The following is a 21915-nucleotide window of genomic DNA, read 5'->3' on the forward strand; positions in this document are numbered from 1 at the left end:
TGACTGTCAACGGCACAGAATAAATGGGAACAGAGAATACTTGAAGGATAGAGAATATAGTTTTTGAAACTTGATATAAAATAACACAATTTGCTCATATATAAATAAAATACAGATAGTCCTGAGAAAAATGACCTTTTATCACAATACTCTAAAGAAAGTCTCCTCTCGTAAAGGTTTTACATGGTGTTTATACTTCCAAAGTTGATTATTTGTCCTACCTGCCCTTTTCCCATTTATTAAGAGTAAAAAATCCATAAGTTCCTAGAGAAGTCAGTCTGATTTTCCCATTTGGCTTAGGATCTTCTTTTTTTCAAGTGTACATCGTTGGTTAATTTGTTCATTCATTGAACAAATATTTATCGAGTGCTTGGGAAGACAGCTTGTAAGATGGCCCTTAATGATCCCTACCTCCCAGTATTTAATCCCCTGTGTAATCCCCTCTCCTAGAGTATGGGCTGGATTTATTGATTTTCCTCTAACGAACAGAATACGGCAAAAATGATGGGATGCCATGTATAAAATTCAGTTACAGAAAGACTGTGGTTTCCTTCTTGGTCACTTACTCTTGGGGGATGTGGCTGCCATGTTGTGAAGAGCTCCATTTGACAAGAGACCACAGCTACTGTTACCACAGGAGTAAGCATAGAAGTGGATCTCCTCCTGCCACCCAGCCTTATCATCACGTGAGACCACAGTCTTGGCCAATGGTTTGATCATAACTTCATGAGAGACCTTGATCCAGAGCCACACTCAGACTCATGATTTATAGAGACTATGAGATAATAAATAAGCTTCTAAAATTGGGTAATTTTTTACACAGCAATGGAAAGTCATTATCAGCGCCTACTGCATATAAGGAATTGTTCTCATTGCTGGCTGTATAGCACTGAACAGAATAGACAGGCACCTGGGACTTTAGGGACCGTTCATTAGGGACAAGTGGAAACCAGACAATAAAGAAGGATGATTAAGTTCAGACATGTGAGATGGCAATCAGTACAAGTGAAAAATAAACCTGGAAAGGACTCAGGAGGGCAGGATGGCTGCAATTTAAAATAAGATGGTTAAAGAAGACCTCACTGAGAAAGCAACATTCAAGCAAACATCTTAAGGAAGTAAGGCGGCAACAAGTTCTTTGGTTAGCAAAAGTAAGATGGACGGGGAAGTGAAAAGTCCTGACAGGGAATGTGCTGGAGGAGGAGCAAGGAGGCCATTGTGGCTGAAGGGGGATGAGAGAGGAGAGGAACGGGAGCGGAGGCTCCATGCCAATTTTAGGATCATTTGTTCTAGCCCTATGAGGAATGCTGGTGTTATTTTGCTGGGATTGCATTGAATGTGTAGATTGCTTTGGGTAGTATCGACATTTTAATAATATTTGTTCTTCTGATCCATGAGCATGGAATGCTTTTCCATTTCTTTGTGTCTTCTTCAGTTTCTTTCATAACTTTCTATAGTTTTTCAGCAGAGATGTCTTTTACCTCTTCTGTTAGGTTTATTCCTAGGTATTTTATGGTTTTCGGTGCAGTTCTAAATGGGTTCGATTCCTTGATTTCTCTTTCTGCTGCTTCATTATTGGTGTATAGAAATGCCACTAATTTCTGTACGTTGATTTTATATCCTGCGACTTTGTTGAATTCAAGTATCACGTCTAGCAGTTTTTTGGTGGAATCTTTTCGGTTTTCCATGTAGAGTATCGTGTCGCCTGCAAAAAGCAGAAGTTTGACTTCTTCCTTAGTGTTTTGGATGCCTTTTATTTCTTTTTGTTGTCTGATTGCCTTGGCTAGGACTTCAACACGATGTTGAACAAGAGTGGGACATCCCTGTCGTGTTCCTGACCTTAGGGGGAAAGCTCTCAGTTTTTCCCCATTAAGGATGATATTAGCTGTGGGTCTTTCACATACGGCTTTTATGATCTTGAGTTACGTTCCTTCTATCCCTACTTTCTTGAGGATTTTAATCAAGAAAGGATGCTGTAGTTTGTCAAGTGCTTTCCCTGCATCTATTGAGAGGACCATGTGGTTCTTATTCAAGTCAGGCTGTTGACAGGAAGTTGTCAGTATGAATCTGGAGGTCAACAGAAAAGTCTGGGCCACAGAAATACATTTCAGAATTGTCAGCATATAGAGAGGAGTCAAAGCCAGGTGGCTGGGTATAATTCCCACGGGAGCAAGTAGGTGGAGAAGAAAAAAAGAGTGCAGGGCACTCCAACATTAGGACTTGAGGATGAGGAAGAACCAACACTGACAGGCAGACTTAAGATTTTTTTTAATATAAAAATTTTTTTCTATTCATTAATGGAAAAGACATAGTAATGAATGGGAAAAAAATGGTACTAATTTCTGTTGTAATTAGTGAGACTGGACAGGCCCTAGAGGCCAGATGGAATGGTTGGCCTTAGCCAAGATCCCTGTCTGCTTCCCATGATAGCAGATAGAGGGAGGCAGAACCCATGGACACAGATGTGATAGGAGATGGAAGTCATTAGCTTCTCGCTGCTTCTGTTTTCTCAGCGAAGAGGCAAAGAAAGAAAACTCGGCATGAGTATAAAGTAGGGACTGTGGAGATTTTTTTTTTAAGTTTATTTTGAGAGAGAGAGTACACGAGAGGGGCAGAGAGAGAGAGAGAAAGAATCCCAGGCAGGCTCTTCACTGTCATTGCGGGGTCCAATGTGGGGCTCGAACCCACAAATTGTGAGATCGTGACCTGAGCCAAAATCAAGAGTCGGATGCTTAACTGGCTGAATGCCCAGGCACCCCAGGACTGTGGAGACTTGAGACAGGAGAAGGTATGAAGCAGTAATCATATAGGAGAGTGGGAAAAACAGGGAAATGTCGTCCGATTGCTGCCCACCTCCTAGCATTTTAATAAGTGCCTCTCCCAGTTTTTCACTGTAACCCTGATTATGAGCTCCTGAAATGTTAATAAGTCTCCCATCCCTAGAATCTGCATGTTTTGGACACACCTACCCCCACTACAGAGCCTTGGCTTTGACCCTACGGTTGACCCTCCTCTTGCCAGATGCCTATTTTTATTCTTAATAAGGTTTATATGTTCATAAAACATATACTAGAATTTTTTTCCTTTTCATTTCAGCAGTTTCTGTACGATGAAATGCAAATATTAGGCTTCCTTACCTAAATGACTTCATACCAGTGTAGTGATTTGAACCATGCTTGGGCACAGTAAATATTAAAGTTAATGTTGGCTACTGTTGCTAATGATGCTGCTGCTGCTGCTGCTTTTGTTGTTAGTGAGCCCTGTGCTGGTCCATTGCAGGAAACCCTAAGGAAATGTGGGATGTGATCCCCACTTTCAGTGGCCTTAACGACCTAGGAAGACAAGGCAAACATTGGTAAAAACAGAGCAAGGAATTCAAGGCAGCATGAAAACATGGATTTTTGAGTGTAATAATTTCCCCGTACGTTAGGTCATCTTACAGTCCCAGATCTCTTAGAGGGGTGCTGATGGAGCAGATATTACCATCTCCAGTGGGAAGGTCAGATTCCTGAAGGATCACCGTCCTGAGTTTTAAATAGGACTAAGGGTCCAATCCCATTTTCACACCCAGGTCTTCCGATTGCAGACTTGACGGTGATCACATGACACAGTTCTGCTTTAGGAACTGAGAAGGAAGGTCACTGGAACTGAAATAAGTGAGGTCCAGGACATCATTATTTTGTAGGCTCACAAACGCATAAAAAGTCTAACTTTAGTAAGTTGGAGAGTTTGGTCCAAATGGGCCTCTGTTATGAAGAGTCCCCTAAAGACCAGTGATTTTGAATGTGACATGGAGATGAAGTTAAGCCAGTGGACGCCTGTGAAGGGCCACAGCCTGGGGAAGGACTGCGGAAGGAGGGGAGAGAGGTAGCGGCTTGGTGCCCGGTTGTCCAGGTGCTGGTGCCTAGTGTAGTTCATCCGCTCTCTGTAACCACCAGGTGCGGTAGACGATGCCGCCCCTCTTTCATGGTGCATACGACAGGCTCAGAGAAGCTAGGGGACTTAACCTAAACTGCTAGCATCTGAGTGACAGAACCAGGAGTCGACTTTAAGTTTGTCATATTCTGAAACCTTGTTCTGAATATGCTGTTTATACAAAAACTGTAGCTCTATTTTACAAATTTATTTTCACTTACTTAATTTAAACTGATAACATCGTCTGTGCAGGGTAGTGGGGCAGCTAGGGGACAGTCACTAAAATATAAAACTGAGGTGCTTTTGTCAGGGCAGTAACCTGGAAATGGCTCCACGTGTAAAACATTTTGAAAGCATAAACTGCCAGGAGGAGATCAGCCTCCGCTTTCCTCATGCTCGTGCTCCGTACGTCTTATTTGTTGTTTATTTTGTATTTTTTTTAATGTTTGTTTATTTTTGAGAGAGAGACACAGAGACAGAGCACAAGCTGGGGAGGGGGGGAGAGAGAGAGGGAGGCACAGAATCTGAATCAGGCTCCGGGCTCCGAGCTGTCAGCACAGAGCCTGATGCAGAGCTCGAACTCACAAACTATGAGATCATGACCCGAGCCAAGGTCAGCACTCAACTGACTGAGCCACCCAGGTGGCCTGGTACATCTTATTTGTAAACACGTGTGTGGCTCAGAACGGAGCCGTGTAGTGCATGGAGTTAGCCTTGAGCACTAGCTCAGGGACCTAAGGAAGGACAGTCCCACATGTTCTTTGCTACGGCAGATGTACAGTGAGCTCTGCTTTAGAATTCTGTGATAGTTGGTTTCTTTCAGGCTGTAAGGACACCCCCCCTCCCACCCGCCCCACCCGCCCCAAGTCTGATCACTTCAGTTTATGGGACATGATAGTAAGAATACTGTGTCCACTGAGGATGTGAGTGAAGGAAACTTCTCAGTGAACAACTCACAAGTCATGACTTGGAGGTGTGAACCCCCACACCGTGCATATGAAAATTGCCCCTGACCCGATCCTTTTTAATTGTCTCACCGTCCAACCTCTGTGGCTGCCTTTGGCCGCAGTGCTAGTCTCTGGTGCCATCAGCTGTGCTCAGATTATGAAGCCAAGCAGATAACCTATTTTTAACAGGCTCCTTTTGGCTGCTTCCTCAAAGGAGGATTGTGGACGTGCATTTGCCGTGGATATTGGGACATGCAGGAGTCTAAAAGTTGGCCCTTAAACATCAGTCAGTGTCCTCGTCACCCCCCCAACAATAAGGGGAACTGATATTCCCTTCCAAAAGTCTACCCATAATCCTCCGGGCCGAGTACTGGTATGGGTGGACCAGTTGCCTTCACTTACCCCTTCACATCCAGCCTTCCAAACAGATGCCAGAAGAGAAAGAAGACAGTGTTGATTGTAATGTTCCTCTGTGAATTGTCCAGCCAGCCCTGGGAAGTAAATGCTTTATCACCGTTTTTACAGAAAAGAAAATGAAGGCTCAGGGAAGTTGAATAACAGCTCCCAGTGTCTTGTGAGCTAAAAGTGGCAAAGTCAGGATTTACATAGAGGCCTGCTCCCAAAATCTCGCTTTCTGTTATCTCCCTTGCCTGAAAAATTTGGCTGCAGGAAGCCCATCTGGGGCGATCATAATTATTGGCCTGACTGGCAAACTGAAAACGCATTCTGTTTGTGCTGGGAAAATTATTTCAAATTGGCTAAAGTAATAATTAGTGACAGAGATTGAAAATTGGCCAGTCCAATCATAAATGATGGTGCCCCTGCTCCCGAAGACGAGTCTGGCGGGACACGGAGCCGGAATGTGTTTCTGCGGCCCCCGCAGGCCTCCCCGTTAGGAAGTGCAAGAAGGAAGGCACACCCCTTGCAGGGAAGGCCGCAGGCTCTGAGTCCGCAGCGGGTGGAAGTCGTGGGGATGACCCGGGAATAAAGAAGCCACCTCAGAATCATGTGCCGCAAATGCCAGAGCATGTTTTACCATGAAAATAAAGCAGTGGAGAAGTCTGAAAATACCGTGCCTACTGAAATGCTCTTCCCCGGCCGACCCCCCAGTTCCGAACCGCGTCTTGTGCGGTTGTAATTCCTCAGTGCCGTGGCTTCTCTTGACTTCTCCATTCTTTGTTCATCCTGTAAACTCCGTTCTCTCATTTTAGTACTGCTTAAACTTGTAAACAGATTTACCTCCTAATCGCTCTTCTATGAATACTTTCTCCAGCCTGTGCAGCAAAGGAATTTGGAATAAAAAGCCACGCCCCCTCTTCTGAGCTATTGCCTACTGGTTTTTCTGAGCCTTGGTACCGGTGGGAAGATCCCACCTCGGGATACTGGTTGTTTTTGTCTACTTGACAGCTGGAGGTACTCTTCACAGAGAAAGATGGTCAACGGATACATTTGTGATAGGTTTGTAATTGATGATTTGATATATGTGATTCGTGATGTGGAAGAAGCAAGGTAGACATGGTCAGTAGGGCTGGGGTATAGCCAGGAAAGGCCCCAGAGAAGAAGAGTCTTCGAGTTGAGTCTTAATAAATGAGGATATTTTGTCATGAGTACCATGGAGGGAAAGCTTGCATACCATGGAGGAACATTCCAGACAGATATAGTAGTTGTCATAAAGGCATAAACAAACAAACAAAAAAACCCCAAAACCTAGTACCTTCAGTAAACTACAAGAAATATGGTATGAATGAGAGGGTAAGAATGAGGCTACAGTGATAAGGCAGGGCCTGGTAATGAAAACTCTCACATACCTGACTAAAGAGTTTATATTTTGTCCTGGTCATGGATCAGACATAAATTTTAAGCCGGGTAGTGATGCTGTTAGATTCTCACTTTAGAAAGATCACTTTGGGGACACCTGGGTGGCTCAGGGTCCAACTCGATTTTGGCTCAGGTCACGATCTCACAAACCGTGAGATCGAGCCCCACCTCAGGCTCTGCTCTGGCAGTGCGGAGCCTGCTTGGGACTCTGTCTCCTCTCTCTCTGCCCCTCCCCCCACTTGGCTCACACATGCACACGTGCACACATGCTCTCTCTCTCTCTCTAAATAATAAACTTAACAAAAAAGAAAGATTAGTTTGGTGATGATTGGAGAAGGAACCTATGGCACCAGCCTGGGGACAGGGAAACTCCAATGTGAAACCACTGCAACATCTTTTTCCTTTTTTTTAAATTGAAGTATAGTCGACATACCATGTTCTGTTAGTTTCAGGTGTATAACACAGTGATTCCGCCATTTTGTACATGATAACAGTGCTCACCACGGTAAGTATAGTTACCATCTGTCACCATACAGAGTTGCTGCATTATTATTGACTGTATTTCTTGTGCTATACTTTCATCCTCATGACTTACATATTTCATACCTGGAAGTTTGTAGCCCTTGATCCCTTTCACCTATTTGGCCTAATACCTGCCCCACCCCCACCCCCCAGCAACCTCCAGTTCTCTGTATTTATGGGTCTGTTTCGGTTTTGTTTGTTTTGTTTTTTAGATTCCATATGATAATTTGTTTTTCTCTGATTTTTTTTTTCACACAGCATAACACCCTCTGGGTCCATCCATGTTGTCGCAAATGGCAAGACCTCATTCTTTTTTATGGCTGAGTAATATTCTATTGGGTGTATATAACACATCTTTGTCCATTCATCTATCAGTGGACACTGGGGTTGCTTCCATATCTTGGCTATTGTAGGTAATGCTGCAGGGAACATAGGGGTACATATATCTTTTCAAATTAATGTTTTTGTTTTTCTTGGGTGAATAGTAGTAGAATTGCTGGATCATATGGTATCTCTATTTTTAATTTTTTGAGGAACCTCCATGCTGTTTTCCACGGTGGCTTCACCAGTTTACATTTCCATCAGTTGTACATGAGGGTTTCCTTTTCTTCACATCTTCTTGGACGCTTGTTATTTATTGTCTCTTTGATACTAGCCATTCTGACAGGCATAAGGTGGTATCTCATGTGGTTTTGTTTTTCATTTTCCTGATGATTACTAATAAGCATCTTTTCATGTGTCTGTTGGCCATCTGTATATGTTCTTTGGGAAAATGTCTGTTCAGGTACTCTGCCTGTTTTTTTAATGAGATTTTCTGTGGTTTTTTGGTGTTTAATTGTATGAGTTCTTCATATACTTTCGATATTAACCCCTTATCAGATAAATCATATACAGATACCTTCTCCCATTCAGTAAGTTGCCTTTTGGTTTTGTTGATAGTCATTGCAGTGTCTTTTGGGTGATGGTGATGGACCAGGGTAAGGCATCAACACCAGACTCACCTGACTTGTGATCATTATTGTAGTTTTGGCATATGTGCTGTATGTATTTGTTTTTGTAGCGCATTTTTCTAAACATCCTGTGAGGAAATTCCACATACTATATAACCTTATTTTTCTTTGTCTTCACTGAATCACCTAGCAGAGTTCCTTAATCAGAGCATAACCAGTTTTTGTCCAGTATACCTGGTCTGATGAGGGATATTTAATGCCACCTCTCTGTCTAAAGACTATGAGACATTGATGCCACTGATCAGCAGATGTCAAAAATTCTCATGAGGAGAACAGAGAAAAGCAAGTTTAAATCACCACTGACCCAGGAATTTGAAAAGTGTCATACGTTAATAATGTGGCTTCTCAACGTGTTGAATTGAATGTTGATGTGTTGATGGATCTTAGACGCATCTTAAGTTATTTTGATGGTAGCATGCTGATGGAGAAAGAGGCAAGTTTATAGTCAGATTTCCTGAGTTGCCATCTGGCTGGGCCTTCGGAAAATTACTCTATCTTCCGAGTTTTCCTCACTGTATAATGGAGAACAATAATCACTACTATATATATATACAGATTAATTTTTGAATGTTTTTAGACACAGGTAAAAAATCCAGTTAAATTGGCTTAATTGACCAGAAAATTTACTGGCTGATGAACTGAAAGGTCCAGAGGTGGGGCTGACTTCAGGGTCGTCTGACCCAGCAGTGAGTGGTCATCAAGGAGCCAATTTCTTTCCATCTCTTTTCCCCCCGCTGTCTTATGGTGTTAGCTTCATCGTAAGGTTCTTTGCTTCAGTGTGATGGCTGGAAGTAATGGGGGCTATGCTGTTTCCTAATTTACATCCAGGCAGATCGAGTGAGCAAGCTCCCCACAGGCACCGCACAGAAATTTTAAGTTTACGCTGATAAGATCACCCCCGAACCAACCCCTGTGGCCCTGGTATGCCAGGTCCTGACTGGCTTTGATCTGGATTTACCTGCACTAATAATCACTGTGGTGAGAGGGGTGGGGTCCCCTGAATGATCTACCTGAAGTCTCCCCAGAGCAGCACTGAGTGGGTCCTTTACAGACTGCACGGTCAGCTCTTGGTACACGTGCTTTTGAGTGGATATCAGGAAGATGCCCACGATATCTGGAACATGTTCACGTGTAGCTATTGTGAGGATTAAATAAAATAACCCTTATAAAGATCTGGGTGCAAGTAGGTACGCGGTATTAGTCGGTTCCCCTCTGCTTTTATTTATCGCTCTATTTTATTCTTACCTAGAAGGTAAAAACAAAACAAAACAACAAGAAATACCCATTGATTTCTTCTGGGTCCAATTTGAAAACTCTAGCCACAGTTTTGGTTTTAAATGACCCTGTGTAGTTGTAAGTGTTGGATTAAGATCTGGATTTTCAAATTTACATTTGGTTGTGATATAAATTTAGTGGCTCTACGTAAAGTGATCTTAATAATTACATGATAGGAAAAGGTTTTTAAATGGAAGTGTGAATGTGTGCTTTCAGAGCTTGCTAAAACCTGTATACGCACAACAGCGGTGGACGGTAGCATTCATTACCGATTGCGGTAATGTCTCATCTCATTTCTAGCATTCTTCACGTCTTTCCCTATTGAGATAAAAGTGACCTTCAAGCTATTGAAAAACTTAGGAATGGAGAAGCTTATGTCACCACTGAACGTGAATAGTAAAAAAGATAGGGCTATTCACACTTGCTGAAGAATAATATTTCTGTGGTTATTTTACAAGGCAAAAGGCAGAGATAAAGTGGCCTCTGTGTCCTGCATCATTCATTTTTATTATATAAGCAATTGATAGTTAAAGCAAAAAGGCAAAGTTATAACATTGATTTTCTGTGAAGTATATAGCCGAATGTGACAAGACATGCCTTCTTATTTTTGTGGTTGAATATCTGGTTAACTATATTAAAGCAAAATTGTTAAGACTTCTCATTTTTCATTTTCTGTTGCATGATATTTAAGATACTATGTCATAATATTTTATATTTGTAACTTAAAAACGGTGCTTAAAGTGCTATCTAAGCATTGGGAATAAAAAATGAAGAAGATATGGGCCCCGCTCTGATGGATCTCATAATCTAATAAGGAAAGCCGACTTAGAAATAAAACATCTGTGCAGCATTCAGTGTCCACACCGAAATTAGTGTTATGCCATTGGTAAAACATAAAGTAATTTCTTCTTTAATGAAGTCAGTTCAATATGACTTAGGCAATTTGATACTTTGTAGCCTCCATGTTTGCTGGCCCCTGCAAACCATCCTGTTGTCGCTGGAGCGGATTTGCAGGTGTTTTACAGACTGAGTTATGACCCATTAGTGCGGCCTGTAATTAAGTGTTGTGATCGGTATTAAAAACAATCAAACCACAAAAGACTAGTATTTAGATTAACATCAGAAATGTCAGTATGCGTCTCACCAGAGTAGGGGTTGTATTGTTTCGGGAAACTTTTGTTTGCTTTTAATATATGCATATTATAGATACAGACAGTGAGTTTTGGTATGCAGTGTGTTTCTTACTCTGGGTCTTAGACAAAAGGGTTTGGAAGCTGCTGGGTCAGCTGATAGGCACCTGGCTACATATACCAGGGGAAGCACATCCTAGCCCAGGACAGCGTGTTGGTATCCCTTAGTTCTGTTACAAATGTCTAAATCCAGAACTGCCGCCTTCTTTCGTCTCCCCCTGCCCCTCTCTCCCGACCTGTCTGGACTCTTGCAGTGACCTCCTTCCTGCCCCTCAGCTGCCATCCCAGAAACCACCTCCAGCCACCCCACATTCTCCCTCAGCCAGTTGATTGGGTCCTTCAGAAGTTTAAAGTCCCCAGAGCTTACAGTAAGAGGTCGAACGCTTCCTTTACCATTAGAATTAACCTGGGGAAGCTTGTGCAAAGGAAAGATTTCTTTCCACCGGTGCCAGTGCCTTCCCTAACTCCACAGAGAGAGTTGTAAGTCTAGCAAGGGCTCGGGGATTCTCACTTTTGCAGTAGCGCTCAGTTGTTTCAATGCACGTGGTCTAAAAATCACACCTCAGTGAAATAGCGTCCAAGATAAAGGCACGGGCATGATCGAGTTCTGGTGAGAGCTCTCTTCCTGGCTCACGGTTGGCACCTTCTTCCTGTGTCCTCACATAGTGAAGGGGCAGGGAGCTCTCTGGAGCCTCTTTTTATTTGTATTATTATTATTGATTTTTAAATATGAAATGTATTGTCAAATTGGTTTCCATACAACACCCAGTGCTCATCCCAACAGGTGCCCCCCTCAATGCCCATCACCCACCCTCCCCTCCCTCCCACCCCCCATCAACCCTCAGTTTATTCTCAGTTTTTAAGAGTCTTTTATGGTTTCTGGAGCCTCTTTTATAAGGCGCTAATCCCTTTAACCAGGGCTTCACCCTCATGACTGAAGTACCCCCCCCCAGGCCCCACCTTTGGGGGATGGGATTTCAACATCTGAATTTTGAGGAGACACAAACATTCAGATAGCACTTGCTATCTAAGATTTTTTTTAATCATAATTTTAAATGGGTACAAAGGAGGATGTAATTTTCTATATTTTAAATGTTGGCATTAAAGTAAAACTGTTAGGTAGCTCTGTTTGTGTCCAGAGTCATCTAGAAATCACACAGCGATTTGATAACTACCATAGTCCCTTTAAAAAGTACAAGAACAGGGGCGCCTGGGGGGCGCAGTCGGTTAAGTGTCCGACTTCAGCCAGGTCACGATCTCGCGGTCCGTGAGTTCGAGCCCCGCGTCGGGCTCTGGGCTGACGGCTCAGAGCCTGGAGCCTGTTTCCGATTCTGTGTCTCCCTCTCTCTCTGCCCCTCCCCCGTTCATGCTCTGTCTCTCTCTGTCCCAAAAATAAATAAATGTTGAAAAAAAAATTAAAAAAAAAAAAGTACAAGAACAAGCACATCTCTAGCGTTGGAAAGGTCGTGTTCTTTTCCAATGACTTGTACTCTGTTTCTTTTGTCAACAAGAAATGAAGGGCACTAGTTAAAGGCAATAAAGACTGATTTTTTTTTTTAAGTTTATTTATTTTGAGAGAGAGAAAGAGACGGTGCGAGTTGGGGAAGGGCAGAGAGAGAGAGAGAGAGGGAGGGAGGGAGGGAGATTGATTCCCAAATAGGCTCCACACCTTCAGCACGTTGCCTGACGTGGGGTCTGACGCGGGGCCCGAACCCACGAACCCATGAGATCATGACCTGAGCTGAAACCAAGAGTCGGATGCTTAACCAACTGTGCCCCCCACCCTGCCACGGGGTTGGGAGCATGGACCACCTCCTTGGTTGTCTCCTTGGATGTCTGTGTTTTAAAGAGATGCTTCCAGGGGCGCCTGGGTGGCGCAGTCGGTTAAGCGTCCGACTTCAGCCAGGTCACGATCTCGCGGTCCGGGAGTTCGAGCCCCGCGTCGGGCTCTGGGCTGATGGCTCAGAGCCTGGAGCCTGTTTCCGATTCTGTGTCTCCCTCTCTCTCTGCCCCTCCCCCGTTCATGCTCTGTCTCTCTCTGTCCCAAAAATAAATAAAAACATTGAAAAAAAAATTAAAAAAAAAAAAAAAAAAAAAAAAGAGATGCTTCCAGATGTACATCTCAAAGCGGCAGAGAGAGGATTTATAATGGCAAGCTTTCTAAAGTCACTGCTCCAAGAAGGGTTCAGGGGCCTATCAGCCTATCTCTGGGTTTTGACTGAAATAAACAGTAGATTCTACTGGCAGTTTTGAGCTTTCTCGGGAAAGAATCTTAAGAGAGACTTTGGTCACCTTAAGGGCACTGGGTGGCTCAGTCGGGTCAGGTAGGCTCAGGTCATGATCTCGGCGGTTTGTGAGTTTGAGCCCCGCATCCAGCTCTGTGCTGACAGCTCGGAGCCTGGAGCCTGCCTCAGATTCTGTGTCTTCTTTTCTCTCTCTGCCCCTCCCCGGCTCATACTGTCTTTCTCTCTCTCAAAACAAACAAACAAACAAACAAACAAACATTAAAAAAGACTTTGGTCATTCTAGAGACAGAGACATAGACTTAAACTGCTAGATCTCACAGTAGTCTGCTCGGGTCTCTTAGTGAAGGAGTTTGGGAGTTGGTGAATGAACACACTGAGTTGTTTTGTGCCAATGCAGTGTTTTTATACTTAAAAGTATACGTCTTTATACTTACAAGTCCTTTCTCTGCATCAAAAAGAATTGTAGAGAGAGAAATTAACATTTAAAGTTTTTCTTGTGACCAAAGCACTCTGAGATTTTTTAAAAAATTTTTTTCTGTATTATTGTTTCAGCCATACATTTGATGAAAACAACATAAATGTGTTAACTTTTGATCCATAAGAATTTATCATAGCATTAAAAGTGTATTTAAAATGTACCTCTTAATGAGATGCTTAGGGCTTTAAATATTGCTTCTTAATTAGTTTACGTGCCCTTTGATGAGCGCTAGTTATGGCTACACTGAGATTGCCTTCAACATCAGTTCATTCCCTTTTACATTTTCAGAGATAGGAATATTTAAAAACCTTGTTCACAGTGGATGGGGAAGGAGCTTTGTCAATCTGTTGTTAAAAATTATTTTTAATGCTTTATCAACTGACAACTCCATTAAATCTTTCATAAATTTTGTTGAAAGCAAAAGAAGGGGAAACCGTGCTGTGTGCGAAAAGACATTCATTATCCAGTTGTCGGAGGCCTGTCACACACCAGGATTGTCAGCTGTCCCTTGCTTGGTGGTCTGGAACTTTGTAGATTCCAGGTCCATGCGGCAGAGTCAGATTCGGGAAAAATGTGGTGCGTGTCTTTCTTATGTAAGTGGAGGAAGGCCTCTGTGAAACGAGAGTCGAGAAGGAGAAATATTGACATCCTGACTTCCAGAGTGTTCTCCAGATCAGTTTTAGGACAGAGGGTTTAGAGAAGGTGAAGATTTAGAAACTCATTCCCTTAACACTCGCTTCCCGGGCCTACCCTTCAGAAGAGCTTTGTGTGCGGCTCACTGGCCACGAGGAGAATGTGTAAGCTCCTCACCGTGGCCCCCCTGGGGAGCCCAGCCCTCCTCTGCATCTGTTCCCCTGCAGGATGGTCTCCTGCCCAAGCACCCGCAGACTCTCCGTGGACACCACCGTGGGCTTTTCCTCACCCCTCGAACAGTGACCGTCCAGGTCTCGTGCGGGAGTGATGCTAGAGGAGGTAGTGCCTAGTTTTTTGTGGGGATGGGGTTGTGGGGGAGCCGGGGAGCATCAAAGTCCTGGGACCACTTGTTTTCAAAAACACTTCTTCCTCCTTTCCCAGATGCACTGTTGGCTGGTGCTCTGTACCCACTCCTCCACCTCCCTGAGATTCTTTGAGGTAGTGAGCCGCTGGTTGTGGGGGGAAGGTATTCCATCCCTCAGGTGTTCTAGAGTCACAGCCGCAGAACATTCTCGTTTATAAAAGCCTTTCTTTAAAGTCCCTATGCTGCTGTCTCTGCCTGAAATCCACCCCACCCGCTTCATCCACGTGAATTCTTGCTCATCCTTCAAGTTCTGGTTCAGATGTTACCTCCTTTGTCAAGACTTTCCTGCCTTTTTCTTGATACACCCCCCATGCTTAGTTTTATACTTGTTACGTTTTAGAAGTGCTTATTTTGTGTTTGGCTTTCCCAGTACGATGTATGTTCTTCAGAGGTAGAGATTGTGTCTTAATTTGCCTTTGTATCCCCTGTGCCAAGACCAGCTCTAGCGAGTGGGAGAGGGGCAGGGAGAGAGGGAGACACAGAATCAGAAGCAGGCTCCAGGCTCTGAGCCGTCAGCACAGAGCCCGACGCGGGACTTGAACTCACGAACCGCAAGATGGTGACCTGAGCCGAAATTGGACACTCAACAGAGTCACCCAGGCACCTCAAAGTACAAGTTTTAAATGGGGACCTGAAAAGAGAGGCTATAGGTCTGTCCTTTATCAGCCAGAGATTTTCTTCCTTCTGTCATATTTGCTGTGATGTTAAAAAAAAGAAAAATGAAGAATTTTGCCCTTGATTTTTCCATCGTCTTATGTAGTTACTATTAGCAACGTGAACGGTATATGCAGACGCTGATTTTTCCAGCTGACTGGAAGTAGCAACTGGGTTTTCTTGAGTCACCTGCCATTTGCTAAACACCAGCCTTATCTTCAAAACCATGCTGTGTTCATTTTAAAAAGAAAGCAAACGGTCTCTGCTCTGCAAGGTTTATCGGCCTTCAGGTACGCGCAGATGAGGAGAGTTGTCTTGGTGAATTTTGAATCAAGCCATTACCTGAAAATGATAGCACTGATTGTGTCGACTTCTGCCTCAGCTCCCCTGCTCCCCAGTTGGCGATAGAGAGCCGTCCGGCCAGCCTGGTGAGCAGGCCCCTCCGTGTGCCCCCCGCCTGCTCGGCTCTTCCTCATTCCCCGGCGGACCTCTGCGTGCACCCCGGATTCCAGCCGAGCCAGCCGACTCCCGGGTTCCCCACTTGCCCCTTTGACCTGCTGACCCCTCGGGATGTGTGGCCTGTCTTCACGCCTACGCACCGCAGAGGCTGGCCTTGACAGTGGCCGCCTTTGGAAGACTCACTTCCGGTCAGCCGGGGCGCCCCTTCTGAGGCCTGTGCACCGTCTCCTAGATACCCGGACCTGATCTAATTTTGTCTGTGCTGCCAGCACCCGGCCCAAGGCACACGTACACCGTGTGTTCACCGGGTGTGCATCCAGTGCATACGCTCAAGGTCGCCCCGGGTTTAATGTCCCGGTGTCTCTTCCTGCATGGCTTCCGATTGCCACAAGTGGCATTGTCCTGATGGCACACATCCGATCACGGTTTTTTTGTTGTTCGAGTCCTTTAAAATATCCTTTTGCAATTTTAGTCTCCAAAGGCCCTCTCACAGGAACAGGACGCCGCAGTAAATTGGAGCCTTTTGGCCCCATTCTGGACCACAGGTTTCTAGGGATGTATTGAGAACATGTCATTTCGTTGCTCCTCTGAAGGTTCTCCCCCAGCCCCAGCTACTGCTTTGATCAGAATTGAGTAATCTAACAGCTGTTTTTTGTCTGTCTACAATGTGCCGAGCATTGAATTAGGTGGTAGGAAACACAGAGATTTTAAAAAGCACAGTTTCTACCCTGAAAGGATTTCCTTGTTTAGTCAAGGAGATGTAAAAGTAACCCAACGATGTGAATGTGGTGCGATATGTTCTTCAATGCGGATGAACGTAGAGTGCTTTAAGAGCGCCTACGAGTGGTTTATGACCCCGAGAAGAGGTGATGTCAGGGGACGCTTCCAGATGTGTGAACTCTGAACAGATTCTGGAAGGACAGATGAGGGGAGGCTTGAGGAAGGATGATGTTTTTTCCTCAGATATCTGCATTTTCATATTTTTCTTTGAAGTAAGATTGTTTGGCAATGTGTTCCCATTTAATGGGAACCGAGAGGGGTGCCTGGGTGGCTCAGTCAGTTAGGTATCCAACTTTGGCTCAGGCCGTGATCTTGTGGTTCACGAGTTCAAGCCCTGCATCGGGCTCTGTGATGACAGCTCAGAGCCTGGAGCCTGCTTCAGATTCTGTGTCTCCCTCTCTCTCTGCACCTCCCCTGCTCGCACTCTGTCTCTGTCTCTCAAAAATAAACATTAAAAATAAATAGATAAAATGTTGTCATTCACCCACTTGTACATTCAACATATTGGGCAGCTGTTCCCTACGAGCCACCATTCTGGATTTGGGGCTCTAGGAACGTAAGTGACAGGGAGGCAGCCAGCAGATGGAAAGACAGGGTGTCAGTTATGAAGAAGAACGAACACAGAATAAGGACAGAGAGCACCAGGAGGTGCTAGCTTTCGTAGAGTGGCCAGGGGAGGCCTCTCTGATGAGGCAGCATCGGTGCCGAGTCCTGAGCGAAGCTCAGGAACCAGCCGTGAGGAAGCCTGGAGGAGAACATCGCAAGCGGAGGAACCCACATGTGGAAAGGCGCTGACGGACTACACGGAGACCAGTCTGCCTGGAGCGGAGCAGGAGTGTAGAAAAAGGAAGGAAGTAGAATTAGACAGGTAGGGTGGGGTGAAGAACAAATCATAGGGCTTCATAGGGCATTGAAGGCTGGATTTTATTTGTCGTAAATTAGGAAGCCGTTAAATAGTTTTGAGCAGAGGAGTGACGTGATCAGATTTATGTTTTTATTTTTATTTATTTATTTTTTAATTTTTTTCAACGTTTTTTATTTATTTTTGGGACAGAGAGAGACAGAGCATGAACGGGGGAGGGGCAGAGAGAGAGGGAGACACAGAATCGGGAACAGGCTCCAGGCTCCGAGCCATCAGCCCAGAGCCTGACGCGGGGCTCGAACCCACGGACCGCGAGATCGTGACCTGGCTGAAGTCGGACGCTTAACCGACTGCGCCACCCAGGCGCCCCAGATTTATGTTTTTAAAACATCACTGTGCAACTGGGTAATGCTGGAGTACCCAGTTAGCCCCAGGATCACAGTGGCTTAACACAACCAAGGTTAATATTCCCTTGTGCTCCCAATCCAGTAAGAGACTGCAAAGGGCTGTCTACCACAAAGTCACGTAGGATCCAGGCTGACGGGAGCTCTGCCATCTTGTATTGGTGCCATCTGGGACCAGCACTCTCTGCCATGGCTGGGAAAGAAGGGAGACTGGATAATGACGCATGTGGGTTATACGTTGCCTTGGCTCAGAAAAGAAACGTGTCACCTCTGCTCAGATTCCATTGCCTGGAACACGACTCATCCTAGCTGCAGGGGGATTGGCAAATGCGGTAGAATGCACGGAATCCTTGTGTTTGCTGACTGCTGCACTCTCTGCCTCATCTGGAGACAAGTCAGAACCATTGCAGTACAAGAGGGGTGACGTGGCCTAGAACTGAGCGGTGACGGTGAACGTGGTGGGAATTGGGTAGACCTGGATATATTTCAAAGGTAGACCCAGTGAGATTCAGGGATGTTGGGGATGACTCCTAGATTTCAACCCCTTCCCACCAGCTTATCTCCTATACTAAATGGGATTTCTCTGAGCCTGGCTCCTGTTTTTCCACAGGGCCTATGAAATAGATGCACAGTACATACTTACTGAGTGCTAGAACAATTAACTTTATTTTATACAACCCACAGTTTCTTAAATAGTAAGTAGTTACTAATTGCTGTCAGGGGATAGTTTTACAAAATCTTTGATTTCTAATTATAGAAATATGTGTATGAGTGATGTGTTAATGCCGTGGGCTTCAGAATAGAAGGTTAGGAACAGAAGTACCTTGTGGCTACTAGGGTCAGTGAAGAAACTGTGATTTTTCTCTCCGGTACATTTGTCTATCTTTTTTTTTTTTTCTTTTACTACTTATTTCTTCTATCATGGAAGAGTTTAAGCAAAATAAGTCTAATAGACTTACTCGGTGTGAAACTTGTATTTAATCTCACCCTATAGTCTTTTTTTAAAAAAAAAATTTTAATGTTTATTTTTGAGAGAGAGAGCACGAATGGGGTAGGAGCAGAGAGAGAGGGAAACAGAATCTGAAACAAGCTCCAGACTCTGAGCTGTCAGCACAGAGCCTGACGCAGGGCTCAAACTCACAGACTGTGAGATCATGACCTGAGCCAAAGTCAGACACTTAACGGACTGAGCCACCCTGGCGCCCCTCACCCTAGGGACTTTCAGCGATGAACCTGTTCTCACAAAGAGTGAAAAGCTTAAATATCCAATCAAGCACAGTGCCCAGGCAAGTAAAAGCCCTTGCATCTTTTATCATATCATTCTGCCTCTTGTACAGGCCCCGGCTCCCTCAGGAAAATTAACTTACGTTTACATTTGTTTACATGCTGTATTCTTAGTAACCGTGGTTATTTACTTATTTTGAAAGATCATTAAGAATAACGGGGGGAGGTACTTTTCTGATGAGATTGGTGATGAGGTCAAACAACTTAAACTCCTAGAGGATTCACTCACCTCTACTGGCTGTTCTGTGGCGGTTCCATAGCAGATTCTAGGAAAGCACGGATGTCAGTGTGAGGCCTGTGCTCAGTATTGCTGGGCAGCTGGGGTCCACACGCATGTCGGCATGGAGTATGCACTTGGTTGTCGGGCAGACGGCCTGCCAGTGGACCAGCTGTCGAGGCTGAAGAAACCGAGTCCAGGGTGACTTGTGTGTATCTCGGTATTGAGTCATGACCGGGCATTTGCCCTGCAAAGAAGAGAAGAGACAGTGTTTCACTGAGATAAGATACCAGTTGACACTGGGGAATGAAGAAAAGCTTCCGCGTGTGGAGCCTAGAGTGTGGGCTACGGTTACATTGCGAGGCTAGAGGGATAGCTTGGGGCCAGCTTGGGAGGGTCCTCGAGCTGCCGTGCCAAGGAACTTGCGGAGCTTATGAAAAGGTTTTTCTAAAAGAGATTACATGGCACATTTACTAGGAAGATAAAAACCTAACAGGTAGATGATGGCCTGGGTGGTGTATCAGTTGGTCAAATTAGAATTGAGCCTCGATTTCCTGAGTTTCCTACTATATGGGTAAGGCATTTTGCTGATTGTTTTGCATATTCTCTCATTTAAATGGTCAGAATGACATTGTGTGGCAGATGACTTTTTTTGCATTTTATGCATGAAGAAACGAAGGCTTGAAGCATGTTGTCAAGTGTCACCCCGGTAGTAAAAATCAAACACGGGTTTTGTGAGGTTAGTGCTCTCCCTACACTTACCAACTATTCTAGGGGTGGTTGACAGTCACAAGACTGACTTCGGACAACAAAGATGGCCTCTGGACTCCTCCCAGGGCACAGAGGCCAGTGGTTTCTCTCAGGATGCTGCTTTCCGCACAGGGGAATTGCCTGTCCTGTTCCTACTCTCTTGCCAGTCTGTTGTGGAAACCTTCCACGCCCTTTGACGGGCTGGGAGAGCATAGACATTTGGCCAGCTGGATATCCAAACATTCCCCAAACCCGTGTTTCTTGGGGAAGCAGACAGGAGTGAGTGGAAAGGAAGGACTCTCTAGGCCATTTTCTTACTTGTCTTTCCTTCTGTTGAGCATTCGGCCAGTGTGCACCCATCATATGCTCTGTCAGAGCCCGTGAGGGGGTAGAAATGGCAAAGTGGAGGCTGTGTGACGTGCAATGAAAGGGGAGCACCAGATCCATGACCAAGGCCCCTGCCTTCTGGCTTTTCCTTTTTGCACTCATGCGAGGAACCCCAACATATCACAGAACCTCCCCAGGGCTCAGTCCTTCCATCCATATGATGGGGGAAAGTAAGGAGGGCTGTTGAACTAAACACAAGTTCTGTGATCTTATATTTCTCAACCACAGAAAAGAGTTCACGGGGTATGCAAGGGAGGAGAATGATGCACTGATACTGATGGTCAATAGTGGCTTCTGATGTTGTTGTATGCCAAGGTGCTTGGGGGTAGCAGTCTGGCCACAAAACTTACTTGAAGCTGCATTTGCAAAGCACACACTTAATTACAGTTCAGTGGAAATAGTACTTTCCTCAAGTTCCTTTTTACCCATATTTGTATAGACCAAAGAAAATGTCAGCTGTCCTCATTATGCCACATGAATTCTACACAGAGTGACTTGGAGGCTGCTGGTGGGGAGGGTTGAGCGGGGTTTGCCTCCTGGTGTGGTTGCAGGTGCCATGTTGATGTCTGTGGTATTTTTCAGAATAACCAGACACACAGGGTACCTGATGTTGAGAAGGAAAATAAAGATAAGATTTTGTCCTAAGACTCCTCATCTGTTTTTTATTTTATTTACTTAAATCAACACAGAGCCCTTTTAAGGCTGTAGTAAAAATGTGCCTGAGTAGTTGACATGAGGCTTAAATCTAAGATCCAAAACAGCGCAAATCAGCGGGGCCTCAAAAAGCCCAGCGTGGCTCACCAGTCTGTGGTGCGTCCGTCAAGATGGGTTACGTTTAGACTTGAGGCCAAGCAAGCTTAATATTTTTAATATTATGAGAAAAAGACAACTCGTGCATACCTAAGAAAGTGACTTTCGCGTGTCACAACTCAAATACTTGGTGAGTAATTGAATGAATACATTAGTGTAGAAAATTGACAAAATTGAGAACAAAATTGCTCATAACCCTAACATAGCAGTCACTGGTGTCTGTGTTTGTGTGTGTGTGTGTGCGTGTGTGTGTGTGTGTGTGTGTGTGTGTGTATTTTCTGTTCAGCCATACAGGTTTCGTTCGGATTTTAATACGAGCGTGGTGTAGACAGTTTTATGATTTCTGATTCCTAAAATTCAACATTTCATGATAAGCACTTTCCAAATTGCTAATACTGATTTTATATCTAATTTTAACGGCTGCATAATGTTCTATCTAGTAATTTATCATAAGTTAGTTACCATTTCTGTTATTACCAGGCAATTAGGTTGCTTTTGAGACTTTATTTTAGAGTATTATTCCAGTTGAAATCATTATGCCTATACAATTTTCTTCTTTTTAATCATTTCCTTGTAATAAATGATTGAAACTGGGAATTGTAACTGTAGAAATGACTCCTCATTTCTGCATTGTAACCAGTAATCTATCTGAATGCTAGTTTCATCATAACACCACCTACTTTTGCATTTTAGCATTAAAAAAAAAATCTGGATTTACTACCTTAATAGTGCATATGGCACCTCACTGTTGTTCTCCTCACAGAAGAAAAACTAATACAACAAAAGTCCTAGACACCAATTAAAGTTGTATATCAACGTTTCACTCTTGTTCTCTTTACTTCGCTAATAC

At 44.3% G+C, this 21915-nt stretch overlaps 1 protein-coding gene across 3 annotated transcripts in view; it reads left to right on the forward strand.

Annotated features, from left to right (window-relative positions):
• Window positions 1–21915, forward strand: part of NBAS (NBAS subunit of NRZ tethering complex) — a 339328-nt gene that overhangs the window by 265089 nt on the left and 52324 nt on the right. The window lies entirely within an intron of this gene.

The sequence above is a fragment of the Prionailurus viverrinus genome, chromosome A3 (assembly GCF_022837055.1).
Source record: "Prionailurus viverrinus isolate Anna chromosome A3, UM_Priviv_1.0, whole genome shotgun sequence".
Lineage (NCBI taxonomy): Eukaryota > Metazoa > Chordata > Mammalia > Carnivora > Felidae > Prionailurus > Prionailurus viverrinus.